Source organism: Triticum dicoccoides, chromosome 2A (genome assembly GCF_002162155.2).
Source record: "Triticum dicoccoides isolate Atlit2015 ecotype Zavitan chromosome 2A, WEW_v2.0, whole genome shotgun sequence".
Lineage (NCBI taxonomy): Eukaryota > Viridiplantae > Streptophyta > Magnoliopsida > Poales > Poaceae > Triticum > Triticum dicoccoides.
In genome coordinates, this window is record NC_041382.1 from 23469462 (window position 1) to 23490853 (window position 21392).

Below are 21392 nucleotides of genomic sequence, written 5' to 3' on the forward strand. Positions count from 1 at the left end.
TTTGTTGTTGCAAGTTTTACGTGGCTGCTACGGGCTTAAGTAAGAACCAATCTCACCTATGCATCAAAACCACAACGATAGTTTGTCAATTTGACTCCATTTTAACCTTCGCAAGGACCGGGCGTAGCCATACTCGGTTCAACTAAAGTTGGAGAGACTGTCGCCCGCAAGCCACCTATGTGCAAAGCACGTCGGGAGAACCGGTCTCGCATAAGTGTACGCGTAATGTCGGTCCGGGTCGTCTCGTCCAACAATACTGCCAAACCAAAGTATGACATGCTGGTAGGCAGTATGACTTATATCGCCCACAACTCACTTGTATTCTACTCGTGCATATAACATCAACATATAAAACCTAGGCTTGGATGCCACTGTTGGGTTTCGTAGTAATTTCAAAAAATTTCCTACGCACACGCAAGATCATGTGATGCATAGCAACGAGAGGGGAGAGTATGATCTACATACCTAGTAGATCGACAACGGAAGCGTTTGGTTGATGTAGTCGTACGTCTTCACGATCCGACCGATCAAGCACCGAAACTACGGCACCTCCGAGTTCTAGCACACGTTCAGCTCGATGATGATCCCCGGACTCCGATCCAGCAAAGTGTCGGGGAAGAGTTCCGTCAGCACGACGGCGTGGTGATGATCTTGATGCACTACAGCAGCAGGGCTTCGCCTAAACTCCGCTGCAATATTATCGAGGACTATGGTGGCTGGGGGCGCCGCACACGGCTAAGGAATAGATCACGTGGATCAACTTGTGTGTTCTAGGGTGCCTCTGCCTCAGTATATAAAGGACCAAAGGGGGGGAAGGCTGGCCGGCCACATAGGGCGCGCCAGGAGAGTCCTACTCCCTCTGGGAGTAGGATTCCCCCCCCAATCCTAGTTGGAATAGGATTCGCGGAGGGGGAATAGAGAGAGGGGTGGCCGGCCACCTCTCCTTGTCCTAATAGGACTAGGGGAGGGGGGAGGCGCGCGGCCCATCTTGGGCTGCCCCTTCTCTTTTCCACTAAAGCCCACTAAGGCCCATATAGCACCCGGGGGGTTCCGGTAACCTCCCGGTACTCCGGTAAAATCCCGATTTACCCAGAACACTTCCGATATCCAAACATAGGCTTCCAATATATCAATCTTTATGTCTCGACCATTTCGAGACTCCTCGTCATGTCCGTGATCACATCCGGGACTCCGAACAACCTTCGGTACATCAAAATGTATAAACTCATAATATAACTGTCATCGTAACCTTAAGCGTGCGGACCCTACGGGTTCGAGAACAATGTAGACATGACCGAGACACGTCTCCGGTCAATAACCAATAGCGGGACCTGGATGCCCATATTGGCTCCTACATATTCTACGAAGATCTTTATCGGTCAGACCGCATAACAACATACGTCGTTCCCTTTGTCATCGGTATGTTACTTGCCCGAGATTTGATCGTCGGTATTCCAAATACCTAGTTCAATCTCATTACCGGCAACTCTCTTTACTCGTTCTGTAATACATCATCCCGCAACTAACTTATTAGTTACAATGCTTGCAAGGCTTGAGTGATGTGCATTACCGAGAGGGCCAGAGATACCTCTCCGACAATCGGAGTGACAAATCCTAATCTCAAAATATGCCAACCCAACATGTACCTTTGGAGACACTTGTAGTACTCCTTTATAATCACCCAACTATGTTGTGACGTTTGGTAGCACCCAAAGTGTTCCTCCGGCAAACGGGAGTTGCATAATCTCATAGTTATAGGAACATGTATAAGTCATGAAGAAAGCAATAGCAACATACTAAACGATCGGGTGCTAAGCTAATGGAATGGGTCATGTCAATGAGATCATTCACTTAATGATGTGATCCCGTTAATCAAATAACAACTCATTTTTCATGGTTAGGAAACATAACATCTTTGATTAACGAGCTAGTCAAGTAGAGGCATACTAGTGACACTTTGTTTTGTCTATGTATTCACACATGTATTATGTTTCCGGTTAATACAATTCTAGCATGAATAATAAACATTTATCATGATATAAGGAAATAAATACTAACTTTATTATTGCCTCTAGGGCATATTTCCTTCAAAAAATCGGGGAGAAGGATTCATCGCATTTTACAATACGGAGCCGCCGCCAAGCCATAAACTCTCACGGGAGGGCTGATCTGGAGTCCGTTCGGGGCTCCGGAGAGGGGAATCCATCGCCATCGTCATCATCAACCTTACTCCATCACCAATTTCGTGATGCTCACCGCCATGTGTGAGTAATTCCATCGTAGGCTTGCTGGACGGTGATGGGTTGGATGAGATTTATCATGTAATAGAGTTAGTTTTGTTAGGGTTTGATCCCTAGTATCCACTATGTTCTGAGATTGATGTTGCTATGACTTTGCTATGCTTAATGCTTGTCACTAGGGCCCGAGTGCCATGATTTAAGATCTGAACCTATTATGGTTTCATCAATATATGAGAGTTCTTGATCCTATCTTGCAAGTCTATAGTCACCTACTATGTGTTATGATCCGGCAACCCCGAAGTGACAATAGCCGGGACCACTCCCGGTGATGACCGTAGTTTGAGGAGTTCATGTATTCACTATGTGTTAATGCTTTGGTCTGGTTCTATATTAAAAGGAGGCCTTAATATCCCTTAGTTTCCAATAGGACCCCGCTGCCACGGGAGGGTAGGACAAAAGATGTCATGCATGTTCTTTTCCATAACCACGTATGACTATATTCGGAATACATGCATACATTACATTGATGAATTGGAGCTAGTTTCGTGTCACCCTAGGTTATGACTGTTACATGATCGACCGCATCCGGCATAATTCTCTATCACCGATCCATTGCCTACGAGCTTTCCACATATTGTTCTTCGCTTATTTACTTTTCCGTTGCTATTGTTACAATCACTACAAAACACCAAAAAAATTACTTTTTCTACCATTACCTTTTACCACCATTATCACCACTATCATATTACTTTGCTACTAAACACTTTGCTACAGATATTAAGTTTCCAGGTGTGGTTGAATTGACAACTCAGCTATTAATACTTGAGAATATTCTTTGGCTCCCCTTGTGTCGAATCAATAAATTTGGGTTGAATACTCTACCCTCGAAAACTGTTGCGATCCCCTATACTTGTGGGTTACCAGCACCCTACTTTGAAGCCACCTATGCAAGGCTTAAAAGCCATAAAGAACTTGGAGAAAAGAACTCTACCATCTTTTGTTAGCTAAGTATCTATCTCCATAACACTGCCAGGTGACCTATTCCACCTTTACTTTGAAGTTCTAAAGTATCGTAAAAGTATTTGCCCAATCACCATATAATTCTTTCATTGCCCTCTGTTTTGATTTCCACACAGTAGTATACTTCACCTTAATGGGGTACTGCTTTTCCATGTCCAATTTAAGTTTCTTTGTTGTATTGTTTGATTTCTTGGCTAAAATTGGAGTGATCTTTTCTGCAATCCAAAGCTGTGATGTCATGATTGATACTCTCTGTGAACTTGTAATACAAGTATGTGGATTTCAGATTTGATTAACCCTAACGGTACTTCCATCAGGTTGAATTCTAGCAGATATTTACCACTTGCAAGGCCTAATGCTTCCATCGAAACCTCTGCACCTTGCATAAAATTTCTTTCCATCAGTCTACATAGTCTTGGCATCAAACTCATATTTGACTGCGTAAGTCTTGAAACACATCGTAAACTCCTTTATGCTTAGGAACAATTTGCCTACTTCAATAACAGGATTTTCTTTGTCATACACACTTACAAGCTCATCATCATGTGCATCATCTACATCATCTGCAACACTTTCATTAGCTGTCATCCACATCTTCACAAGCATCTATATTAGCATCATTAGGCAAACTCGAATCATCCCTCTCTTCTTCATCTTGATCATCAACTTCATCTACCAGAATGCCAAAAAATTTGGCCATCTTAGTGTCAGCCATTGGTGCGATGACCAAATCAGTAGTGTCATCTAATTGTACTGAATTCCAATCAACACAAACAACCCTTGTAGCACCATCACAACCCTCTTCTGCATCTTGCTCCGTCCCCTCTATATTAGTGCCCAACATAGAACTAGCTAGATAATCACAATAAGGAATCATATTAGTGGCCTCGATGCTTCTCTAGGGTTTGGGGTGGCCTCGGCAATGCTTCAAGGGTTTGGCGTGGCCTCGAAGACAACACTTGTCGGTGTCAAAACCGGCGGATCTCGGTTAGGGGGTCCCGAACTATGCGTCAAAGGCGGATGGTAACATGAGGCAGGGGACACGATGTTTTACCCAGGTTCGGGCCCTCTTGATGGAGGTAAAACCCTACGTCCTGCTTGATTTATTCTTGATACTATGAGTAGTACAAGAGTTGATCTATAACGAGATCAGAGAGGCTAAACCCTAGAAGCTAGCCTATGGTATGATTGTATGTTGTCCTACGGACTAAAACCCTCCGGTTTATATAGACACTGGAAGGGGCTAGGGTTACACAAGGTCGGTTACAAAGGAGGAGATATACATATCCGTATTGCCTAGCTTGCCTTCCACGCCAAGTAGAGTCACATCCGGACACGTGACGAAGTCTTCAATCTCATATCTTCAGAGTCCAACAGTCTGGCCAAAGGATATAGTCCGGCTGTCCGGAGACCCCCTAATCCAGGACTCCCTCAGTAACCCCTGAACCAGGCTTCAATGACGATGAGTCCGGCGCGCAGAGTTGTCTTCGGCATTGCAAGGAGGGTTCCTCCTCCGAATACACCACAGAAGAAATTAAATACAAGGAAAGTGTCCGACCCTGCAAAATAAGTTCCACATACCACCGTAGAGAGAATAATATTACCACAATCTAATCTGCTAACACGTTTTGGCAGCATGACATCACGCACGGCCCGGTAATTATTTGAACCGTTTTTCTTTAACCAGCCCCACACATAACGCGAGGCGGTTTCTTGACACGTCTTGTCAAAGGAGAGATCGTGCTCCCCTTATTACGGGATTCTCATCAATATGTACATGGGCAACCCAATCGCGCTATCAATTACGGCGCTTGGGGGATATGCGAGTTTTACCAGGCTAGTGGGGGCGCATAGTTTAGTCCGCCCTTATAAAGGGATAAGATCTCACCTTTTTCTACCCACGCCTTCTTCCTCCTTGCTCATCCATTCTCGCGCACTCGAGCTCCAGCGCCCAAGTTTGCATCCTCCTCCTCAACTCTCTCCAAACATGTCCGGAGAAGGAGGGGAGTGGATGGCCTCCTCCGTCACGGAGGGGCACATCAAAAAGTTACGTGGAGCCGAATACTTAGCCGAGGATATCGTGCACCGGCCGCCAGCCGCGGGGCAGGTCGTCCCTACCCCGGAACCTCACGAAAGGGTGGGTTTCCTCCCCCACTTCGTCCATGGACTGGGGTTTCCCCTCCATCCATTCGTCCGCGGCCTCATGTTCTATTACGGGCTGGACTTTCATGACCTGGCCCCGAATTTCATCCTCAACATCTCGGCGTTCATCGTCGTGTGCGAGGCTTTCCTCCGCATCTGGCCCCACTTCGGCATGTGGCTGAAGACGTTCAATATCAAGCCGAAGGTGGTGGGCGGCCAACAAGCGGAATGCGGCAGAGCCATGGTGGGAGAAATGCACAATGTTATATGGCTCGAGGGCTCCTTCGTGGAGATCATAAAGGGGTGGCAATCGGGGTGGTTCTACATCACCGAGCCACGCGACACCAACTGGGTGGCGGCCCCCGAGTTTCGATCCGGAATCCCCACAAAGCTCACTTCCTGGAAGGAGAAGGGCCTATCCTGGGGTTCATCGGTGGAGCTGGACGGACTCTAGAAGTGTGTCCGGAAGATGACAAGCAAGAAACTTAAGCTTGTCAACATAGTCCAGGTCATGCTCTTCTGCCGGATCCTCCTGTGTCAACAATGGGATTTCAACTTATGGGAGTTCGACCCGGCCCGGCACCAGACTCTAAGCGAGCTTTCCGACACGATGCATAAAGACGTCTGGAGGGTGCTGTTCAAGGGCGCCGAGGTCCCTCCTTCTGTTACCGAGGACCGCGGGCTAAGCGCAAAGCGTTCTGCGACTCCGGTAAGTTCTGTACATCTGATAGGGTGTTTATTTCCCATAGCTTAACCATGTGCTGGGTCTGACCTCCCATGCCTTTGACAGGACTGGGTGGAGACATCGGAGCAGATTAACTGTCCGACCCCTTTGCCCGAAGACCCTGCGGACGCTCTCCTGACGGAGATGCGGACTCCGGCTCCTTCTGAGGTGCCGGATAAGACCAATAAGAAGGCCAAGGGAACCCAAAAGAGTTCCCAGCGCCAAGTGGTATCGGACTCATCATCCGATAACTCCAAGACGCACTCCTCCCACGAAAACGAGGAGAAGGAAGACGAAGACTCTCCCCCTCCAGCCGGGGGAGACAAGAAAAGGAAGGCCGCCCCAACCGGGGAGGCCGAAGGGTCCAAGAAGCGAAGGACTCTCCTTCCGGACTGTTCCACCACCGCCGCCCACGGCGAAGACGAATGGCTGCTCAGGGCACTACTAGGGAAAAGGCTAGCAGCAGCGCGGGTTTTAGGTGTATCAGTAGCGCGCGGCCGGCGCTACTAATAAGGCGCTACAGCTAACACATAGCAGTAGCGCGTGCTCACCAGCGCTACTGCTACACAAGTGTAGCAGCAGCGCGCTTAGTGGAAGCTCGCTACTGCTAATAGCTATACCGTGCTTCTTCCGTGCGCGCTACTGCTACTACCACGCTGCTGCTAACTTTTCTCCACTCGCTACTGCTAATTTTAGTAGTTTTTTGTTTTTTCGGCATATTTGTTTTGTATTTGAACAGACTTTATAGAAGAATCTTTAGCACATACAAATGTCATCATGATACACATACAAATGCCTGCGAGACCACAGATGTAATCATAGCATATACATACAAATAGTCTCATCATAATCATCATCCAACACAAAGTGGTCTCTCGTCATCATCTCGAAAATAGCGATACAAGTCTCGATTACTTGCAAATACATCGTCATCCATCTAAACAATGATATACGCGAGAAGAGCTATCACTTTGAGTACATGAGTTCATATCCCTCTCTCGCATTAGCGTGAACCTAAACAAACTACTGCCTGTCGCTCGGAAACCGGAAACCGGTACACCTCGGCCTGACACTCCGGCCACTTGTCGTATATATACTCCTGGCGTAGCAGTTCTTCGCCATCTATGATCTATGCACCTGCATCGTCACATGAGTCGATGATATGCAACATATATAGTTGAGCAACAGAAAGAGACAGACTTGGCAAAAATAGAAACAACATATCATAAGAATAAATAACAAAGTTCATTGTACACCAAAATGCCCTAACTAGAGTGATTTTCGCTAGTCGAGGAGGAGGACGGTTTAATTACATCACAAATAAAGTTTCACCGTGCATAACTCAAAGTTTTGTCATACAGAAAGTATGGACTAAATAGACACATTGTCATATATCGACAATCACTCCAACATGTCGTTCCATCCATCGAAGTCAGGGAGATAGTCATTGAGCTTAGTGAAAGGCTTCATGTCGAGATGCTGAGGGGTTATCCATGTTCGGACGTCTTCCCGCGACATTTGTCCTTCTCCGTAGAACATCCCTGTTTTTCCGACGACCTCCTTCATGATGATTTGGGCTAGTTCGCGTTGGATGTTATAGAACTCAGCTCAAAGTCAATGATCCTCGATATGTCCTATGTCCTTTGCCCATTGCAGAATATGGGCATCGCCGGATCTAGGTGACATGCGAAGGTTCTGGTGATCCCTTTTGTACTCCAGCATGTGGTGTAGGACATAGAATCCATCATTAAGAGAATCGTTCGGTTGCTGGATGCAGCAGAAGTCGGTCTTATGGCCGAAGGCGGCCCTGCCGCCCCTTGTCTTCTTGTCCCTGACCTCTCCACCCCTTGCTTGGTAGTAAAACATAGCATTGTCGAGTACATCCTTGATGTGGGTGTAATCCTTTTTGTGAATGTTCTTTGACGAGTCTAAGTAAAGAGTGTGGGAGAATCGGGGGTAGAGGATGATGAGGACGGCGCGCCCGCCGCTGCGCGAAATAAGTACACCTCAAATTAATTAGCCTCCACCGTGCAAATGAATGATTGAAATCGAAGGAAGGATAGCAGCGCGGATGACTTACACGGGATGATAAGGCACAAGAATCGCCTCCTTGTCCTTATTGGCGAGCATGAAAGTGACGATGTAATCCCTCGCGTATTCACGATGCTTTGCGCAGACTCCCAAGAAGCCCTGGTGCATGTAGTACGTGTCAGCGACACAGATATTAGATATCTGCTCAACCCCGATGATGTAGTTCATGTGCAAGGCATAAAGGCGGACAAACGTAAAATCCAGCTTCTTCACGTGAAACATGTCGAATATGTAATCGAATCGGAGGAAGAACTTATCCGCGGGGAAGCTGTCAACGTACGATATTTGCCGCGGAGCATTAACCACGTAGAGTGGGTATCCTGGATCTTTCGAGGCGATGAGGTCTTTCTCTACCCGCAGCACATCGTCGTGAAGTCTCCTTAGATCGCCGAATCTGGCCCGTAGCACTGTTGCAGGTAGGATTGGTTGTCCGGGGATATGTCATTTATCCGCATCGGGGTTATCTATATGGTCCTGAAGCCGAGGCTGTTGAGGCGGCTGGATCATAGAATCAGCCTTTTTGCCTTTCCTCACTCTCTTCCTAGACTTGTTTACTACCGGAAGGTCGTCCATAATACGTTGAGACGGCAATTCAGACACCAACTCATGATGCTCAAACCCTGAGGAGGCGCCAGTATAGACATACTGTTTAGCGCCATCGTCGTCCTCATCCTCATCCATGGCGACGTCATCAGCGACTAATGGAGCCTCCTCCTAACCCCATCTGCTATCACCCAACTCGACACCCGACGCTAATTGGGTAGGTGGGGTGTTGATGTTCATACCTTGCTGAGGCTGCGTGCTCGTGGGTGTGCTCCCGGCCGCCTCCAGACGAAGCAGACTCTTTGGCCACAATAGCACCCACCCATTGCAAAAATCACCAAGCCGCCGTGGTGTCTCCTCGTCATCCCCTACTAGTATTGGAGGAGGCAAATTCTCATGGCCCGGTTTGACACTGGCCACGGAGACCTTGAAGACGTTTGGGGGGGTCGGCCGGCTGTGCAACAATGGTTCCTTCGGCTTCATTATCGTCGCCTTCCCCACGTCCACCTTCTGGTCGCCGATGGTGTACAATATGGTGCACGGGGTTTCGTCGGCCTGCAAAGAAAAGTCTGCGATGTGAGACATCCGAAAGGCAACGAAAACGGGAGATTATGCATTTATATTGAAGGAGGCCGGTGTGATAGATACCGTGAGGGCGTCGAGCTCAGCCAAAGATGAAGCACCACCGAGCACGTCCGATGCGGGAACCGGTGTGAGAGCCGGTGCGGGAGCAGGTGCGGGAGCAGGTGTGGGAGCCGGTGCGGGAGCAGGTGCTGGTGCAATGCTAGTCGAGCTGCTCCCCAAGAAGTCGGCAAGGGGAATGTCCTCTGCATTTTTTTTCTGGATTTTGCATTGTCCAAGTGATAACGCCCGTCACCAAGGAAGTAGACAAATCTGCAACCACCTGTTTTGCAGCACCTACCGCTGTTGCGACTGTTTGAGATGATTTCTTCTCAACCGCAATCTCAACCTTCTTGTCGATGTTTTCTTCAGTTAATTTCCGTCTTTCCTTTCTCTCCTCTGTGGTCTCACGGTAGTACTTCTTCCACGTGGCACCGTCTCCAACACCGTGCACGCGTCCATACGACGGTCGAGTATCCACCAGTTGTCGTTTCAATATGTTCAGCGCCCAGTTGAATGGAGTGTCCCACTTGGGCCTCGCCAATGCCTCAGACGGCGAGTCGCTTTCGGCCGCAATCCGGTGCTGCTCTCTCTGCAAAAGGCACAAGGATCGTTTACAAATATGACTAACGTGTGCAGTCGAATTAATCAGAAACTAAAATTACCAGCAGTCTCATGAACTCTGTAATGACCGGTGTTGTCTCGTAAACCTTGTTCACCGGGTCCCAACGGTGCCGGGCCCTGAGGACGTCACGCTCCTGCGGGACGGTGAAATCCGCCAAGGGGTCTGGGATGCCAAGACTCGCAGCTTTCGCGTCCTCCTTGGCCCATTTGGACCTCTTTCCGTCGTAACCACGGCTTCCGAGGTGGTGGCTCCCAATGTTCCTCTCTTGAAGCCCCTTCATGTACTGAGACTTTTTTTTGGCAGATTCGGCCTCGCAAGCCTCCTTGAATATTTGAAACTGCTCTTTCGTGATTGTCGGATTATCATTTACAATCTCGGAGTAGGTTTCCTTCTTGTCGATGATCTTTGCTTTCACTCAATTTTTCCAAGCGGCCAACGCGTTGCTAAACTTGGTCATGGCGTGTTTGTTTATCTTCTTCATTGCCGGGTCCTCATCTCGATCTTCATAATCCTTCTCATTCCGGCCCGGGAACAAGAATATATGGTGAAACTTCTTTAGGAGGGAGCTCCTCATATTTTCTATCTTCGGTAGTTTCTCATCATTGATGGTGGCGGTTGTCCGTACGATGCAGCCTATTTGATTGCCGTAGCATCGACGCGCGTCCTCGGGCGCCTTTGGCTCAAAATTGCTGTCGTCCACCTCCGTGACCACCAGTCTAGTAGTCTTGAGTTTGTTAGGAAGCCGTTTCCTCTTTGCTTTCTGTTCTCCACCGGCTCCGCTCCCCGAGGCAGCGCCGGTCTCAGTCTCAGTGCCGGTCTTGATGCTGGTCTGAGTCTCAGCGCCGGTCTCAGTCTCAGCACCGTTCTGAGTCTCAATGTCGGTCTCAGTCTCAGCACAGGTCTCAGTCTCAGCGCCGGTCTTGATGCCGGTCTGAGTCTCAGCGCCAGTCTCAGTCTCAGCACTGTTCTGAGTCTCAATGTCGGTCTCAGTCTCAGCACAGGTCTCAGTCTCAGCACCGGTCTCGATGCCGGTCTATGTCTCAGCGCCGGTCTCAGTCTCAGCACCGGTCTGCGTGTCGGTCTCAGTCCCCGATGCCACCGGTTGATCGTCGGCAAGGCTAAAAATTAATCTGCCGCCCAGTAGACATCGTCGCAATCAACAGAACCTTGTCCTTCATCGTTGCTAGCCATGTTTCCTACGATTAAATCTAGTAAATTAATTCTAGACCTAATAAAATGAATAACGACATACAAAATGCCTATTTTTTGTAGGAATGTTGACTCCTTCCTGGTGCGGCAAATCCCGGGCACTCGATATGTCCTAGTTTGTAGCACAAGTCATGCCGAAATTGACGGAAAATTTCGGCATGACCTTTGCTAAAAAGTGGACAAATCGAGAACCTAAAATTTGCCAGAATGGAAATGAATCAACATTCCGGCAAAACATATATAGGCCACTCAGCTTCATTCAAACAACAAAGCCACTTAGGCACAAACAACATGACCACTTCAATGAAAAGATATAATCAACAATAGAAGTCTAGGAAGGGATCATCTTTAAAATAAAACTTGCCTAAATAACCTAGATAATTAACCTAATTAAACTAGTTAACCTGACTAGTTCTCTGTCAAATCCCTAACTAAATTTTTGCACTAACCTAGGTAATTAACCTAATTAAACTAGTTAACCTAACTACTTCTCTGTCAAAGCCCTAACTAAATTTTTGCCCTAACCTAGATAATTAACATAATTAAACTAGCTAACCTATGCATGAGAGAGAGGAGGGGTGGGGGCTTACAGAGGATGGCTCCGGTGGTGGCGAGGGAGGCAGTGGTGGTGAGGGAGGCAGGGGCGTCTTTGGTGACGGCGAGGGAGGCAGTTGTGGCGAGGGAGGATCTGGTGGCATCGACGGCGGCTCCGGTGGCATTGATGAGGCCGCGCGGCTCCGTGCCGTTGGGGGCGGCTCCGGTGGCGTCGACGGCGCACGGCTCTGGTGGCTCCGGGGGCGTCAACGTCGGCAGGAGACGCGGCGAAGTGGGGCGACGGCGTATCGGGGAGACGGCGGCGGGGTGGGTCGAGAGATTTGGGGGGCAAGTGGTGGCCGGGGGGGGGGGGACAGTTTTTTGGTTAAGTCAAAACTAGCGGTGGCGCGTTTCGCAGAACTCGCTATAGCTAAGGTAGCTATAGCGCTTTTTCCAAAACGCGCTACTGCTATACATATGTAATTTTCTCTCTTTTTTATTTCCTTTTCTGTTTCTATAGCGGGGGTCCTGGAAACGTGCTTCAGCTGCGTTAGCTACAGCGCCTCTTACTAACACACGCTACAGCCAAATCTTTCTCTAGTTTATCGCTTTTTCATTTATTTTGCTTTACATTTTAATTTTTTTCTCCTTTTTCTGTTTCTTTCATTTTCCTTTACTTTTCTATTTGTTTTTCATTTTATTTTATTTCCATTAGCAGTAGCGCTGTTACAGGGAAACGCGCTGCTACTCATGCCCTAGCGGTAGCGCGCTTCCTGCAAGGCCGCTACTGCTATGCTTAGCCCATCGTTCCAACAATGGGAATATTAGTAGTAGTGCTTTTAGGGCAGACGCGCTACTGCTAGGATCGTATCTGCAGCGCGGTTTATTCTGAACCGCTACTGCTATCTAGCACTAGCGCCCTTTTTTAACCTGCACTATTGCTAAATTTCTGTGTATAAGGTTTTCCCTAGTAGTAGCCCCTGGCGAAGTCGTAAGTATTCAGATACCAGAGTAACTCATATCATACCTTTGTCGCACTGCTTCTCCTAACATCGAATATGATTATGCAGTCCGGCCCAAGCACGTATCGATGTATCATCGTCGGACGGTTCCTTGGACTTGTCAGACATGAATAGTGATACACTTCCAACCACCACCTCTCCTTGCCCTACAGACAATGCCGAGGTACTATCTCAGGGGGCACCGAGCCGGGGGGAGACATTCCCAGAGGCGCCCTTCAGGAGCAAAGGGGAGCAAGGCTCCCTGGGTGCTCCAAGTTCGGCTCTCAGCCGAACACCATGCCAAAACCTCCAGTGGTTCCGGACTCGGGCAGGCGGCCCCCTTCCAAAAGGGGCAAGAGGCCCGTGCCGGTGACCTCTGTCCATCCAGAGGCACCGGACAACCTGCTGGGAGCGCTTCGCGGCGCTTCCATCAATGAAGAGCACCACACTATTATGAGTGCGGTGATCAAGAAGGTTCAGTCCACCAAGAGCGGACTGACTGAAGCCTGTGCGAGCCTTCTAACAGGCTTTGAGGTAAGTATTTAAAATATAGGAAAAATATTACCGCATAGACAGTAGCCCCTGATGCTTTGTTTGGTGTTCACAAAGAAAAGCCGAATAGAGGATCAAATAATATATGCAGGAGTCTAATATAAGTATGTCTATATGCTTATGCAGGCTTCGCTGCTGACCTCTGCCGCACTGACTGCGGAGGTCGCCGCACTGAAGCAGGACCTTGAGGGGTCCGAGAAAGAGCTTGGCCTTGCCAAGAGGCACCTCGAGGAGAACAAAGGTAAGTAATACCTTGTCTATATATATAAAAGAAAATGTGGTTGCGAAATGACAGGATCATCATGAATATGCCAGGGGCCACGACCGAAGTGGCAACCCTGAAGCAAGCGCTGTCCGAGGCCGAAGTCAAAGCGGCCAAGGAGCGCACCGAGCGGGAGAAACAAGAGGCACAGGTGGGCGAGATGCAGCTAGAGCTCCAGGCTCTCGTGAAGAAGCACTAGTCTTTGGTGCTTGACTCGAAGACGCGAGAGCCCGAGCTTGCCGCGGCCCTTGAGAGCACAAAGCATGCCAAGGCCGAAGCCCAAAAGGCCCTCTAGGAGATTGAGGCGATGAGGAGGATAGTGGCGGGTAAGGCATTCAATATGCAAAGCAAGCATGTGAAAGTAAATTACTTGTTATTTACCCAAGTCCGGAGCTCTCCAGGAGCATTCGCTGATTTGCCATGCAGCGTGTCAGATGCCGCGAAATTTTACCAGGCCGAGGAGGGAAGCTCGACAAAGAAGCTATTCTGGTCTCAGTATACTAGGACCGAACACCCGATGCCTATGAGCGACCAGCTGAAGCAACTGGTCGAGCTTCACAAGGCGGCCGAACAGGCCATGAAGGGCTTTATAGTGCGGATGTGGCCTGGCGACTCCCTTCCCAACAGCTACTTCGGCCTGGTGAGGCGGCTTGTGGATGCCTGCCCATGGCTGGAAGTCATCAAGCGGTCTGTCTCTATAAAAGGTGCCCGCCGGGCTTTTACCCGTGCAAAGGTGCACTAGGCCAAGATGGACGCTGAGAAGCTGGTGATGGAGGGGCCGCCGCAGGGCAAGGAGCATCCCCACCCCGAAATGTATTATGAGGGTGTCCTGAAGGGTGCCTGTCTTGTGGCAGACGAGTGTGCAAAAGATGTAATTTTTGAATGAACTTGCTCATGTGATCCTGTATTATGAAGACTTGTTCATTTGCGCTATGCAACGCTTGTTTGAATTTAAAATATTACCTTATGTGCGGTTGTTTATCAAATCTGAGAGATGGCCAGTCGTCGGTTTCTGCCCCCATGCCACGAGTGTTGGGGTGTTCGGGATAAACCTCAGCACTCTTTTTTCCATTGTTGGGTCCTTCGAGGGAGGTGCTCAGCACAAAGAACAAGGCAACCGGACTATAATGCTTTATCACTCTCACTTAGCCATAGAATTCTACAATTTTAAATTTTGGCGAAGCCCCTAGTATTCGGAAGGCCGAATTCGGGGTGCTATACATGCCTTAAGCCGGACAAAGCTGACTTCTCGCTCTAAGTGGCATAAGTCTTTAGGGACTCGAGACCTCTCGAACAGCGACCAACTCTCGCCTTATAATGACAGTCAGTTTTAGCTTTCTCTACTGAGGTGCTTAGCCCAGCTGAACCGGGGCATAATCGCAGTACTTCTCCCAGTGCTACCTTAGCCGATATAACGGAATGTAAGGTACCAAAACATGGGAGCCGGGCAAACCCAACTATTGACCCAAGACATGATTCGGAGCTGATGCATATAATGCTATAAGTTCGTGGTGCCGCACTATCGAAACTGTTCGGACTTCTCACGCCGTATTATGGGGTATGCTTAAGCCCCTAGCGTATTGGCCTTACCAGAGTGTACGGGTGCTGGATGTCATGAATGAACATATATATATATATGTATATATATATACATACATAAACACTATTCTGATCACGGGATCAGAATAATATTCTGATCACAAACTGACCTGCCCCGCTAGTAGTACGTCGAACTTCCCTGTGAACTAGGTTGAACTTCCGCCAACATTGCCCAAATGGGGCTTGCGATATACCGTTGGACAGCTATGGACACCAATATCATGACTCAACTTAAATTTTTGGCAATAGATAAGCGGTTTAAGAGCAGTTTTGAAAACCGTTTTTTCTTCGCACAAAAAATGTGAATCGTATTTTCGATCGCATTTCTAAACCGTTTATCGGAATGAGGCATATAATATGGCATTGGAAAGCTTCTGCGAAACTGCTCCTTCCACATGTTTAAAGTTTTCTCTAATTCCCTATGGTTAAAGAGTAATTTGAAAAAACGTAAAATTTCGTAAACCGAACAGTTGAGTTCGTTCTTTCGATGTCATTTCTAAAAAGCTAATCCAATGGAGGCAAATGATACGCCGTTGGAAAGCTTATGAAAATGCGCTACTTTTTCATCTTGAAAGTTTTTTTCTAATTTTGAATGGTTTAAGAGTAATTTGGAAAATGGTCCAAGTCCTACCGAGTTCATATTTTTGAGCTAATTTTTTAACCGTTCGTCCGAATGCAGCAAATGATATGGCGTTGGAAAGCTTGAACAAATGCGAAACTTTTTGGTATGTATTGTTTCTCCCAATTCTTTATGGTTTTAAGTCAGTTTTCAAAATGGCGAAAAACGTATTTTCACCGTAATTTCTACAAACTTTATGGGAATGGGGCAAATAATATACCGCTGAAAAGCTACGGAAAATGCGAAACTTTTTCATGTTGATGGTTTTGGTGATTCCTTGCCGTTTTCAAGTAATTTCGAAAATGGCGAGATTGTTCATTCTACCTTTACCGCGAAACAGATTCTTCGAAAATGCACCGCGTGAAGAACCTGAACTTCTCAGCGCATGGACCTGAACTTCACTCTGTTTTTCACGTGATTTTTTGCGCGTAGCTCTCCATCCACTGCTCGTAGCTCTCCATCCACTCACCAGAATTGAGCAAGTGATATACCGATGGAAAACTGCTGTAAACACGCAACTTTCCCGTGTTGATCGTTTTTTCATACTCGCGACAATTTTAAAAGTTTTTCATCTCCAATTCATTCACTATAGTAGTCGAACTTCGTGCTATTTTCACGTTGAACTTCTGTGATGTATTTTCGTTTTTAATTTTCCCATCCATTTCGTCAGTGTTACATAAATGATATTATTTTTGTACAAACCTCTCTCACGATAATTTTTTTCAATTTCTCTGATGAGGACTTGAACTTACACAAATGATATTCCTGTTGTTTTGAAGTAAATTAGAAAATGACGAGATCATAATTTCTGACTTCATCGTGAATGGAAATGCACTGTGTGAAGTAGTTGAACTTCCCGCTCACGTCTGTTTGAACTTCACTCTATTTATGAGGTGATGTTTTTGCCTGTAACTCCCAAACCACTTACCAGAATTGAGCAAATGATATGCCGATGGAAAGCTGTTGCAAACACACAACTTTTCATGTTGTTCAGTTTTTCATACTCGTGGCGGTTCAAAATATTTTTTTGAATGTGTAAAAATGTGTTTTTAACAGTATACATAAAACTTTTAAACCATTCATTAGAATATAGCATATAATATACCATTGGAAAGCTTATGAAAAGGAGCATCTTTTTCATGTAGACACACGTTACAAATTTTTATCATTTAAGAGCAGTTTCATAAATGGAAAAAACAACGTCGTTTTTTGCCTGTTTTTTATATATAATTGAAGGTCGGACGTCTCGCACTAGAGATCTTGAACTTCACCGGGGGAGCACGTGAACTTCTTGCAACAAACCTTTTTAACCTTTTTGTTTTCTACTCTTATATTACTATCTGAAATGCATTCCTTGCAGTATTGGACTTCTCGTTGTTTCACCTTGAACTTCTGTCACATTTTTTGTTCAACCTCTATCACAAGATTTTTTAACTTTCTCGGGCCGAGCACTTGAACTTCTAGTAACAAAACTTTCGGGCCTGGCTTTTTGATTCTTTTTTTTGCATACAAATGCACACCGTGTAGTACGTGAACTTCTGGCAGTTATCAATATCTGAGTTTTTTATGAATATTAATTTGAATTTCTTAATCTTTTTTATGAATTATCAAGCGCTCTATTTTTTTAAAAGTTGAACTTCTTGTTATTTTATTTTTGAACTTCTTATTACCATTCTTTAATAACAAGGGAAATCTGAGTTTTCTATAATCATCGAAATTCTCCATCTTTTTAATATGGACTTCCTGGTTTTTTTCTTAATCTTTTTTATGAAATTTTGAAGCGCTCTATTTTTAAAAGTTGAACTTCTTGTTATTTAATTTCTGAACTTCTTATTTCCATTCTTTAATAACAAGGAAAATCTGATATTTCTATAGTCATCGAACATCTCCATCTTTTTAATATGGACTTCCTATTTTTATTTTGTTAATCTTTTTGATGAAATTTTGAAGCGCTCTATTTTTAAAAGTTGAACTTCTTGTTATTTTATTTTTGAACTTCTTGTTTCCATTCTTTAATAATGAGGAAAATCTGAGTTTTCTATAATCATCGAATGTCACCATCCTTTTAATATGGACTTCCTGGTTTTCTTTCTTTTAGTAACAGAAAAAATCAAACTTTTTGATAGAAATCGAGTCGCTATGTTTTTAAATTTGAACTTCTATGTTTATTTTATCAGACAAAATATATTTTATAAAAATATTGGAGATGATTTTTTAATGACCTTCTTTGCGGTTTTTTGGATGAAATTTTTCGGTATGTGATACCTTCGAACTTAGATTTTTCTGAAACTTGAACTTCATGTTATTTTTAAAAGCAAAAAATTACACGAGAATATACATGCACACTACAACACCAACTTGTAGTACACACAATACTATGTGCTACTATACGCATGCAAGCATTACGTCGGCGTCGGGGGGTTCGTTTATTTTTATACAAGAACTTTCTAGAGGGTTTTTTCTTCATGAATTCCACACGCCGGTGTTGTGAAATGTCAGAATACATGGTAGTAATATATGAACTTTTGGGGCAATAATAAATGAACTTCTCCAATACATATTTTGAACTTCAAGATTGTTTTTATTTAGAAATGGTGAAAATCTTTTTTATGAATTTTGAACTACTCTATTTTTAAAATTTAAACTACTACATTATTTTATTTTGAACTTCTTGTTTTCACTCTTCAATAAGCAGGAAAATCTGAATTTTGTATAAACATCGTATTGCTCTGTTTTTTTAATTTGAACTTATATGAGTTTTTTAACAGAGAATATCCCTTTTGTTAGTAAAATTGTTTTATATGCTTAATATTTTTAATTCTACCTTCTTGGGTTTCTAATAAACTTTGAACCTCTTTGTCTTTTAAACTTGAACCTCTAGGTTTTTTCTATAAACGGGGAAATCCATTTTTTTGAAATTTTTGAAATGATCATTCTTTTAATTCGAACGTCGAGGTTTTTCACTCGTGTGCACGCATTTTTTTAGAGAGAAACAAATTCTGCATACATTTTTGTGAAGTAATACATGAACCCGCGGCGGGCATTAATATTTTGAACTTCTTTGTACACATTGTCAGCATGCATCTGTTTTTTTCAAAACCAAAATCTCGGCACAAAGTAATATAGAAGAGAAATGGAGTATGAACACAAAGGTTCGTCGTGTCGGTGCTGCATGTACATTATATTAAGAAGTCAACTACTTTATGAACAACATTTTTGTGATTTTTTATTTAAAAAATCGTCGGTTACATCAATTCCGGATACACAACAAAAAGAAAGAACTATGGTCGAATGATGGATGCTGCCCAACTTTTTTGCTGCACATCCAGATACACAAGAGAGAGACCGGTGCTCTGTATCCTGCTCTCTGTGTGAGATGTGAGACGAAGGTCAGTATGCACAAGGGGAGAAGGTCACCTTTTTGGATGTGAGGGCAGAGTTGTGCTGTTCATGAGAAAGAAGGGCTCTCTCTTCGTGCACGCGTATCTCAGCTTCATCGCGCCGTCTAGGAGGAGTCCTCGAGCGACAGTACCTGGTCCTCGATGTCAGAACTTGTATCCTTAGCTTTTCTGAACTTCAACAACATCTTCCTTTTTTCTCTTTTTCAGTCTACATGTTGGCAAAGCATCCACGGCTGCATGATGCTATCACATGACCTCTCACTAGAAGAGAGCAGGCACACGTAGAAGTAGTATTGTTTTGCAGCACTATAAATAATGAAGAAGCATTACTTTTGTGCACTAGTAAAGGTCTGTGTGAGAGCTGATGCTTTGTAGTCTCATAGTATGCCAAGAGAGACATGCTTAGCTCGATTGTGCGGAGCTTTAGACATGCTCGACTTTACTTCTCTGAACTTTAATTATTAGACTCTCTAAACTTTAGTGCTTCTCATTTTGTTCTATCTCAATTTTGTTCTACAGTAGCCACAACGCTGCAATGTTCAGTAGACCTTGTGAATGAAACTGGCACTTGGAGGTTCTTCTCGGGATGTTGTATGGGCGCACATAGAACACAAAAATCATGCAAGAACTAACATAGAGAACGATAGGTAGGGATGGACACCGGAGATATGTATCGTAGAGGACTGTGCGCATTCTTCCGCATCAAGGAAGGTTGACCTGAGGCTGTAGCGCCTGGGGAAAGCCAACACAGGGAGGAGCCGCCTTGGTGGGGAGGCCAGCCCAGGGAGGAGCCACCGTGGATCAGCAAGATGGGTGAGGGAGGTGCTGGAGCACTTACCGGGGAAGAGCCGCGGTGGTAGAGGGAGCGGCGGGGGATCCTGTTGGTGGGCGGCAGCGGCGCGGGATCATGGTGGTGAATAGCGGCGGCGTGGGATCCTGGTGGTGGGCGGCGACGACGACATTCCTCATGGGCGGTGACGCGGTGGGAGGTGGGACAGCGGCGTGATGGGAGGCGGCATGGTGGGAGGCATCGATTCGTGTAGTGGGGGATGCGCCGATTGGAAACGAGGGAGTTGGGTCAGGTGGTTTTATTTTTCTATTTTCTCAGAGTTCGGGAACACGTCCGCGCCTCCTTATAGGCTTGTTGTGATCAGAATACTTATTCTAATCCCAGGAATAGAATAGTGTTGTCCTATATATAGCCCGTCTATTCTGATAATATTATCAGAATAGTTATTCTGATGACACTTCTGCACTGCATGCTCAACGCGAGGGCACTGCACTTTCTTTAGCAAGAGCACTGCATTACAGAAACTAGTGAACTTTGTGTCGGAAAAAACTGCGCGTAGTGTTTTTTCGGTACTGTTTTCGCTCTTATTTTTAGCCGTTAATCGGAACGAGGCGTGTAATATACCGTTGGAAAGCTACGGATTAGGCGCAACTTCGCCATGTTGAACACTTTTAGAGATTCCCCGCGGTTTAAGAGCAGCTTTAAAAACGGTGCGGCCAACAAAGAGTGGCAGCGTGCGTTTTTTCGCGTTTTTTAAACCGCTTGTCGGAATGAGGCAAATGATACACCGTTGGATCGATATCGTCGAGGCGCATCTTTTTCATAACTATTGTTTTCTCTAATTCGTTACGGTTTAAGAGCAGTTTTAAATTTACTAAATCACGGAATTCTGTTTTTTTGATATTTTTGCAATTTTCGGTACTGTTTTCGCTCTAGTTTTCAGTACTGTTTTCGGTACTATTTTTTTTGAACCGTTTGTCGAAATGAGGCGTGTAATACATCGTTGGAAAGCTATGGACAAGGGGCAACTTTCATATGTAGAAATGGTTTTTAGATTCCTTAGAGTTTTAAGTTAATTTTGAAAATCGTGCGGTGAACGACGAGAGGCAGCGGTTGTTTTTCGCAAAATTTTTACAAACCTGTTGTCGGAATGATTCAAATGATATGCCATTGGAAAGATATCGACGAGACTCAATTTTTTCATGTAGAACACTCTCTCGAATTCCTTACGGTTTAGGAGCAGTTTTAAATTTACCGAAATGCGGACACTCTATTCTTCGCGAGACCAAAATCGTCGTATGTACTGCATCGGGCAGAAGAACGCACTACTTCAGACGAAATACCGCACTGCATCAGATGGGCATGTGCACTGCATGGTTTCTTTTTGTTTAGACGTATTTTTTCTCGGACGAGGAAAGA